Here is a 10,078-nt window from a genome sequence, read left to right as displayed (position 1 = left end):
CAGGTGGAGAGTCCATTTGTCGCTGTCTGAACAGCGATTATCGAATGAAGTCTGAAAAGTCTCCTTCCTGCAAGGGCATATTTATTAGGAGGAACAGGGTGGGGGTGAGAGTGGACAGGTTTGGTGAACCCCCGGCCTCTGGTAAGATCAGAGCAGGGGGTGTTTTACGATGTTGTGGGAAACAGAACAACTTTGATTGCTTCCTCTGCAGCTGGTCACTCAAGCAGAGGAAGCAACCACTTTACTTTACTACGTTGTGAGAGCAAGACAAGATTGGTTAATCATTATAGTCTACATTCCAACATAATCCTACGATAAAGATAACCTGGAAAACCCTAACACTCACCACACAACATTCCTATATCATTTTCAACTCAGGTTTCCTGGTAGAACAATCCACCAATTCAAAAAAAGACTTAACTAAAACAAACAACTGGCAAATTAATCTGAATTTTTTCTTTGTTTTTAAATTTGAAGAACTCAATCTCTCAGATTTAGCTTGCATTTAGAATTTTGTATAATCTTATAACACAACCAATCAATTATTCCTATTAAATGTAGCATTGCAAAATCTTAAATTCACAATTTAGCTTCTTCCAATTCCTGAAAGCATGTTCTGTCGTTTTTTTTTTCTTCAAATTTCTCATGTGGGCTCGACACTTAACATGCACTAGTGTGGATTAGTTTCTGCTTGCAAACAGATCTCTCTTTTTCCTCTCATTTTTATCTTTCAAAATAATTTCTGTTCTGCGGTGCAAATTGGATAGACCACAGTCTAGCAAATTTTTTTTATACTAAAACTTTAGCCAATGTTCATCATTTTAACATATACGCACACACATGCACAGCTCTCGCATGCAAAAGGTAGTTCCCAGCACCAATGATTCGTCACAGGCTGGCCATTTCCTGTGGTCGATCATGAGCTGGTCCCTCCCATGCACACGAGGACAGCACATTCTAATTTTATTTATTTATCTTCTAGAAGGAAGTTGCATTTCCTTACCACTTGATTTGCATATTTTAACTTCAGTGTAACACAATTTGAGCTCTAGTCATTTGTAATTTGGGCATACAAACAGCATTGTCATACTTCTTGGATGGACAGGACTTCTAATAATCTAAAAAAAAATTCTAATAATCTGACAATGACATGTTTTGCTGTCATATGGGCATATTTCCTTGTACTCCATACATTTTCTTCCACTTCAGCATGTATTGCATACAATTAAAAAATCTACTTGCCATGAACTTCTCGTTTTAAAGAAGAGCAGAGCAAGAGATTTACCGTTCTTATTTCCCATCTTAATTTTAGTAGCTTAAGATTTTACAATTTTTTTTCAATTTTTTTTTCTTTGAGGATCCTCAATGCAGGTTTAAATTGACCTTTCGACAGATTACTAGCCTGTTTTATTGCCGTGGATCAACGCTAGAACTGCTTTTTAGTCAATTTATCCTACCAGTCACACTCTCAATCACACAAGTTATCCCTGCCTACACGAAGTCCTCCTTTTAAAAAAAGGAGCTGCTTCATCCAGTGAGGGGACTCTACAACACCCCCCACCTTCCCTGGGAACTAAAGACAACAGTCCCTGTCCCCAGCCCTGCCAACGCGAAGTCCTCCTTTTTTTTTTGTAAAAAAAAAGGAGCTGCTTCATCCAGTGAGGGGACTCTACAACACCCCCCACCTTCCCTGGAAACCAAAGACAAAAGTCCCTGTCCCCAGCCCTGCCAACGCGAGGTTGTACTCCTCAGAACAGTGGTCGTCAAATAATGATCCACGGAGGTACTGAGATTTTAAAACAGTTTGAGAACTACTGCTCCAAAAGAGACACCTCATCCAGAGGGGGACTCTACAACACCCCCTCCTTCCACAAAACTTATTCCTGTGCACTTCTTCCTTTTTACGCGTTTCACAAACAACAACACAATCACACAACTTCAGGCCTTTAACTTACTTGTCCCCTGGTTCGTTGCACTGCCGGGTCCCGTCAATCCACCTCTGTCAGACGAAGGAAGACCTAAGATGCTGGCCCAGCGAAGAATTTCCTTCCCAGGTCTTTCTTTACCAGGTCCGGCTAGTGGACGCTGGCCCGTCGACGGTGTACAGCGCGTCGTCCTTCGTCAGCCAGATGATGGGTATGAGAGGTCCCGGGTTTCGGCACCAAAATGTTAGAGATTTGCTCACTCCAACTTATTTTGCAAGAACCACACGGGAGACAAGTAAGTCCTTTTGGACACCTGCAGGTGGAGAGTCCATTCGTCGCTGTCTGAACAGCGATAATCGAATGAAGTCTGAAAAGTCTCCTTCCTGCAAGGTCATATTTATTAGGAGGAACAGAGTGGGGGTGAGAGTGGATGTTAGATAAATTGTATATATATGTTATCATGCGTTCCCTAATGAGTACTTATTAATAAAGTTATTGCGCAGAATGCTTGCTGTTTCTTCTTGCAGACATCACCCAGTCCACAACAAGTCAAACGATGCTGTCTGGAGCTTCCTGACCTTCTCCAAGAAAGTTGTTGATGTCTGCACATGTCATTTTGTCTATGCACTCTTTTCACATGACTACTTTGTTTCCCATTGTATTTTGTCCTTGCACACTTTTCGTTTCTCATGGGATCCTGTCTGCGACTTCTAGTTTCACATAGAATCTCGTTTCTTCTCTCATGAGACAAAGCCCACGCTTTCCCCCCCACCTATCAGGGGCTAGTCTCACATTGTAGGTAGGGCATTCCTAAATAAAAAGAGAGGAGTGTAAACAAGACCTTTAGTGTATTTTGGATTGCTGTAAGTCTGGATGCACTCCTCGCGAGAAAAGACTCAACATTCTGTCTCACTGGTTTTGTCTGCTGATCCTTTTGCTGAATCTGAACCTAACAGCCGCTGTTATTTTTTTCCTTTGTCTTGTTGCTTTGCTTTGATGGCTTTTAACTTTCGCACTTACTGGCTTTCTTTGTGGCGCCGTTGTGTGGCAGCCTTATAGGAGCCTATTGAGTTGCGCTCATGTCATCTTTGTGTCTTTTATATACCCGCTCTGTGGTATGAATATTGCTGGGGCCTGAATATCCCCACCCCCGGGATCTATAAAGTTTCAATGAATCAATGAATGAATCAATCAATCAATGAATCAATCAATGAATCAATCAATGAATCAACCAATGAACGAAAGAATCAATCAATCAATCAATCAATCAATCAATCAATCAATCAATCAATCAATCAATCAATCAATTAATCATCTGACTTAGCTCCCACAATAGCTCCTACAAGATGTCTCTTAGCTGGCTCGTATCTTTGTTTGTTAGCCTTGGAAACTCCTCTATTTTGTTTAGCAGTGTGTCCTCAATTGCTTCTGAGAAACGGTGACACTCTTCAAACCGTTCCCAAATCATCTTTACGCCTCCAGCGGGTAGTGCATGAACCCTTTTTGTCTGCTCTGCAGATCTTGGACCTAGCCACCTTGTTAGTAGGTCGAACTCCTCTGTTTCTGATAAATTTAAGTCTTTAGTTGCGCCAATAAATGATACTTTCCATGCCCAATAGTTTTGCGGTTTGTCGTCAAATTGCAGTAAACGAGTTACCGCATTTTCACGATTAAAACGTGCACCGTAATGAAAGGCGCAGTCTCAGTTATGTGTGCCATGACTGGGTTTAACACACATAGGGCGCACCGCATCATAGGGCGCGTGTTTTATATATACAATCCACGCCCACGCTCTCAACTACGTCCGCCTTACAACGACACACACATACGCATACACATACACACACGTACACACACGTACACACATACACGCACACAAATACACACTCAAACACACACACACACACACACACACACAGCAGTGACTCTCCAATACACATCGATACCAAATGATCAGGTGACGCTTTCCCGCCTTTTCCGGACAGTATAAAACCTTCTGACCTGGAGATGGGGGTGAGTTACATCTGCTGAAGTTCCATGTGTACTGACCGCCATTAAACAACCCAAGATTTGCCAATAAAGAACCAACCGTTACCCCACATCTTAGTTTTCCTGACCCAACAACGGACATCATCAACACGCAACAGCCGTTGGTGGAATCGAACCCGCACTTTCTTAACTGTGAAGCGGACATGCTAACCAATTCACCAACGAGCCGCCAAAGAATATAAATATTACTATATTGAGTCAAATACAAACCAGATTACAGATACAGGGGAGCCTTGGTTTTCGAGCACAATCCGTTCCAGAAGGCTGTTCGAGAAGTGAATCGTTCGAATTCCGAATCATGTTCTCTCATTACAAATAATGAAAAAAACAAAAATCCATTCCAAGAAAAAAAAAAAAAAACGCCCTTTTTAAGCATTTTTTTCATTCGCACATTTTTGTCCGATCACGTAACTGCAGCGTGTCGCCGACTGCACAACTGATGGTCGCATTATTGTGACAGAGCTGTCACTAAAATTTAGAATATAGTTTGAAAGTCCTGATGTACTTTCCAAAATTTAAGTGGACCTCAGTGCGCAGGGAGCTTAATTTGGTCGGATCGCGCAACTGCAACTCACCGGGCGCTCACTGTCGCATTGCTTTAGGAGCGTCTTTGTGTTTTGGGATGTTTTTACTGCTCCCACTTGCTTCCTTTGGAGGCATGATTAGAGTTGATGCAATCCTCAGAGTAACGAGAATGTACCGTATTTGCCGGTGTATTAGTCGACCTTTTTCGATCCAAAATCGACCGAAAAAAATCGACCTCGACTTATACACCGAGTCATAAAATTTAACTTCGTATTCATCACTTCAAATGTGATGGTAACCAAGGCCGTTTTTCATGCATCTCATTGTGCGTGGGTGTGCGTCCGTCAGGCTCATCAAACAGCGAGAAACTGAATCATTATAAAGCGTTTGTTGCATTAACACGCATCCTCAGCAACAATTTCAAATATTCTCACCTCAATAATGGACATCGAAAGCCAGGCAGCGACGATGACTGCTAGGGGGAAGTACTGGGTATTGAGCGAATGTGCGAGTCATCGCGCGTCAAGCAACGACAATAACTACTGGTACGTAAACATTTAATCGCCATGTCTAAATGAATGTCATTGGCACTTTGAAAATATTCGGCAAACTTGGCCAGACTTCCAGGGGAAGAGACCGAATTTTCACTTGTTCTGGCCGACCGGAGGAACCAGCCGAGGCGGACACATTACGGCGGTTGAGTCGTTGGCACTTAGAAAATATTCGCCAAACTTGGCCGGACTTGCAGGGGAAGAGGCCGAATTTTCACTTGTGGTGGCCGACACAGGGAACCAGCCGAGGCGGACACTTTACGGCGGTTGAGTCGTTCGCACTTTGAAAATATTTGCCAAACTTGGCCAGACTTCCAGGGGAAGAGGCCGAATTTTCACTTGTGTTGGCCGACATGGGGAACCAGCCGAGGCGGACACTTTACGGCGGTTGAGTCGTTGGCACTTAGAAAATATTCGCCAAACTTGGCCGGACTTCCAGGGGAAGAGGCCGAATTTTCACTTGTGGTGGCCGACACGGGGGACCAGCCGAGACGGACACTTTACGGCGGTTGAGTCGTTCGCACTTTGAAAATATTCGCCAAACTTGGCCGGACTTGCAGGGGAAGAGGCCAAATTTTCACTTGTGGTGGCCGACACGGGGAACCAGCCGAGGCGGACACTTTAAGGTGGTTGAGTCGTTCGCACTTTGAAAATATTTGCCAAACTTGGCCAGACTTCCAGGGGAAGAGGCCGAATTTTCACTTGTTCTGGCCGACATGGGGAACCAGCCGAGGCGAACTCTTTATGGCGCAAGAGCCGTTGGCACTTAGAAAATATTCGCCAAACGCTCTCGATGGGACAGAAGACGACCTTATCTGGGAGGAGGAGGAGGAAACTGAGGATAGAGAAGACCAAGAAGATGCCCTTTATGACGACAAACTAAACGAAAACGAATGGAATGAGCTTTTCGGAAATAGCGACGATGAAGACGAATTTTGAACTCGATGTACCGGCAATCACTTTATAATTATAATTTGTTGTTTCTTAACTAAAAATAAACCAGTTTCTAAGAGTGTTCATTGTTGTTAGTCTCTCTCGGCGCGTAAAATCACAGGGTCATGAAGTAAATTTAAAATGGCATATAGATCGCTCGCTACAAACTCGCAAATTTGAACACATTTCGTCAATAAATTTCGCATATTTCTGATTGAATTTTGAAGTTTAATATAATGCAACAATTGAGCTCGACTTATACAAAGGATATATCATAAAATCGTAAATTTCCGTCGAATTTTAGGGGGTCGACTTATTCACCGAGTCGACTTATACACCAGCAAATACGTTAATAACAAACTGAGTCAATTCTGCAGAAAGGATAATTGGAATCAACCTCCCATCTATCCAAGACTTGTACCTGTTCAGGACCAGGAAACGTGCAAGTAACATCTCAACAGACCCTTCGCACCCAGGTTGCAGCCTGTTTGAACTACTCCTCTCCGGACGCCGTTATAGAGCTCTGTACACTAAAACCAGCAGACACAGAGACAGCTTCTTCCCCCAGGCTGTCGCTCTGATGAACTCACACCACTCTTAGAGTCTCAGAGTCATTACTGTGCAATAACATCCCGCTTGCCACACTTTTTTTGTCTACACTGTTTGTACTATGTGTCATCTCTGCATCCATTGCAGCCTGGTCATCCTAGATGAGGGACCCTCCCATCGGTGGTCTCTTCTCAAGGTTTCTCATTTCCCCTAGCTGGAGTTTTGAGTTTTTCCTTGCCCTCTTGGGAGTTTAAGATCAGGGGGTGTTTGAGAATATCTTTCGTTCTTCACATGTCCTGAGTGTTGTTGTTAGTCATCCAAATGTTGAACAGAGGCTGTGATTTACCGAAGTCAAATTCCTTGTTTGGCACGCTCAAACATGGCGAATAAAAAACTCTTGAATCTTGAATCTTGGCATGCGGGTCCTCTCGGTTCATCTCGCGAGGTTCGACAACCGAATTTTGTCCCACATCCGAAGCAAAAAATTCCGGAATTTTTTGTTCAAATAACGATTTGTTCGAGAACCGGGATGTTGGAAAACAGTTGTACCACTCCAAAACAATTTAAAGCAAACCTTCGATGAGAATGGGATTTGAACCCATGCGTGCAGAGCACAATGGATTAGTAATCCATCACCTTAACCTCTCAGCCACCTCATCTTGTGTTGACAAGTCATGTTACGTATGTTGTGCCAAGATACTTTGGATGTGAAGCTTGTGAAAATCCGACGAGGATGTGATATGAAATGATGAGTGGAGAGCACAATGGAGTAGCAACCCATCGCCTAAATATCTCAGCCATCGCATCTCATGCATGAGTTGAATAGGCGACATGATATGGTATGTACGGTGTAGTATATGCCGCAAGGTAAAATGATACGATACTTTGGCTGTGTAATGAAGAAAAGGTAAGCCACAAAATAAGTGACACTGTAAACCAAGAAAAACGTTTTTTCAATGTTGTCTCACCCCAAATCTTTGGGATCATCGGATCTGCACAGTTGAATAGTTCCACCAACATTTTAACATCAACATTCTTTCATGGTCTGCCTGGGTGTCTTGGCTGAAGATCCTAAAGAAAAGACCCTAAACTTATTGTATGCGATTGCATATTGGTCATGGTCGTATAGCGTTGTGGCCGTAGCATCACCGGAACGAATCTGCGTCATGGCGTAAGTAAATTACCTTGCTGAATTTGTCCGTTGTTCACTGTTGCCAAACAGCCTTCTGTTGAACACAGACTTCCAGACACGTCCACCTATGTTTTAACATCAACATTATTTCATAAAGTTCGTCCAAATTCATCTTGGTGAAACTCCCGCAAGTGTTCCCATCTTTTTTTAGGCCTGTCTTCCACGAGGCAGCGGTAGACACAAAATTATGATCCTGAAAGGACACGCCCAAACTGGCTATATCAATCTGAATTCATTAATCACTAAAATGCAGTCCTCAGGTCCATGTCATATTCGCTACCAATCGGAATGTAACGGAGTCAGCTAATTTACTACGTGGCTCGTTGGCCTAGCGCAGGGGTCACCAGCCTTTCTTAAACCGAGAGCTACTTCCTGGGTACTGATTATGGCAAAGGGCTACCAGTTTGAAGCACACTTCTGAAATAGCCAATTTGTTCAATTTGGCTTTCACCATGTGTTATTATTGTCATTTCCAGTTCACATGTAAGTGTGATTTTAACAAGAATAGCAAAAATACAGTCAAACCTTGGTTTTTGACAACAATCCGTTCCAGAAGGCGGTTCGAATAGCGAATCGGTCAAATTCCGAATCTATTTTTCCCATTAAAAATAATGGAAAAAAATAAATTTCGTTTCAAGACAAAAACCCACGCCTTTGTTTAAAGCATTTTTTCATTTGCGCATATTTGTCTGATCGCGCAACTGCAACGCACCGCCGAAGGCGCAACCGTAGAGCGTCGCCCACCGCGCAACTGCACCGCGCTTGTTGCAATAATGTGACAGAGCCGTCGCTGAAATTTAGAAAATATTTTTGAAGTTCTGATGGACTTTCCAAAATTTAAGTGGACCTCAGTGCGCAGGGAGCTTAATTTGGTCCAATCGCGCAACCGCAGCGCGCCAGGCGCTCGCTGTCGCGTTGCTTTAAGAGCGTCTTTGTGTTTTAGGATGGCTTTACCGCTCCCACTTGCTTTCTTTGGAGGCATGATTAGGGGTTATATATTACTCAAAGTAACGAAAATACAATTACAACGAAGTCAGTCGGCATCCGGGCCACACGGTCGAGTTTTCTCGGGTCCTCCCGGCTCATCTCGCGAGGTTCGACCTCCGAATTTTTTTCGACAACCGAAGCAAAAGAATTTCAATTTTTTTTTTTTCGAATTTCGATTTGTTCGAGAACCGGGACGTTCGAAAACCGAGGTTTGATTGTAAAATAAATAGATGCAGTTCACTGACAAGTGTTGCTATTTGAGATCATTTTAGAGCAGTCCTGCGGGCGACTCATGCGGTCCTCACGGGCGACCTGGTGCCCGTGGGCACCATGTTGGTGACCACTGCTCGACAGTGTAGAGCGCACGTAGAGTGCTTGGAACATAAGCACTCACAGCACAAAGCAGGTGATAAAAAGTGCAGTGGGACACCATGGAAAAATATTTAAGAGGGTTGAAAAAAACGGCAGAAAGAGACGGAGATACGAGAATTGAGAGTCACACGAAAGCTAAGGCAAGGCAATACTATGACGAAGCGTACGTAGCGCTCGGCTTCAGTGTGACTACGATGGGAGACGAGGAAAGACACCGGTGTGTTTACTGTACCTTACAATGTATGAAGCGGACAGTATGAAGCCAAATAAATTAAGGTGGCACTTATGAAGTCATTGCACCCCAATCACGCTGATAAGATGTGTCAAATGCACCTCTTTCCATAAGGTGCCCCCGGCTACCCGGTCACGGGTTTGTCTTAGCCGGGTTCGGAGATTCGTCCGTAATCTAACCACCCGAGTTAAATTAACTCCACCGGAATCAATCTAATTTCTGTACGACGCCAATCCCTCTCAAGTCACCCGAAGCTCGAGCCGAGTAACTCAATTCGAGGCAAGACTTCGAAGTGACCGCATCGTATTGATGGCTCCCCGCTAATGTTTGAAGTTCTTATTATGTTACGGATATTTTTAGATGTCTTTGTTAAGACCTCAGGGATTCGTTTGTATAGCGCACCCAAGCACTAGTTTTGCCGAAGTAAATGTTGATATGGGTCCGTTCCACTTGGTCGCTCATGCAGCGAGCCGACCAACTTGTTTATTCGAAAGAGAATCGAATTAATAAAAGTGTGACAATAATAGCATTTAAGAAGAAAATTAATGCACTTTATATTATTAATTCTAACTCCTTATATGTAGATTTTGCACTTAACTGTCGGAGTGCTTCACCCCACTTGATTGCTTTAAATAGAGTAACAACTTTCTTAAAACGAATAAAAATGTCTTACTGTATTTAGATTTGCCCCGTAATTAATTTGGAAGGCAAGTCTATTTTTCGATCGTGTCCTGTTTAACTTTTGACGCGGCCCGACAAATTT

The 10,078-nt window shown here is 43.3% G+C and overlaps 1 non-coding gene across 1 annotated transcript; it reads right to left on the bottom strand.

Moving 5' to 3' along the window:
* Positions 1-7,109: 7,109 nt before the first annotated feature.
* Positions 7,110-7,191, bottom strand: trnas-acu (transfer RNA serine (anticodon ACU)). Its single transcript has one exon. It is a non-coding gene; the product is annotated as a tRNA-Ser (tRNA).
* Between the last annotated feature and the right edge of the window lie 2,887 nt (positions 7,192-10,078).

This window comes from Syngnathus scovelli, chromosome 14, assembly GCF_024217435.2.
Source record: "Syngnathus scovelli strain Florida chromosome 14, RoL_Ssco_1.2, whole genome shotgun sequence".
NCBI lineage: Eukaryota > Metazoa > Chordata > Actinopteri > Syngnathiformes > Syngnathidae > Syngnathus > Syngnathus scovelli.
This window is presented reverse-complemented; position numbering and strand designations above follow the sequence as displayed.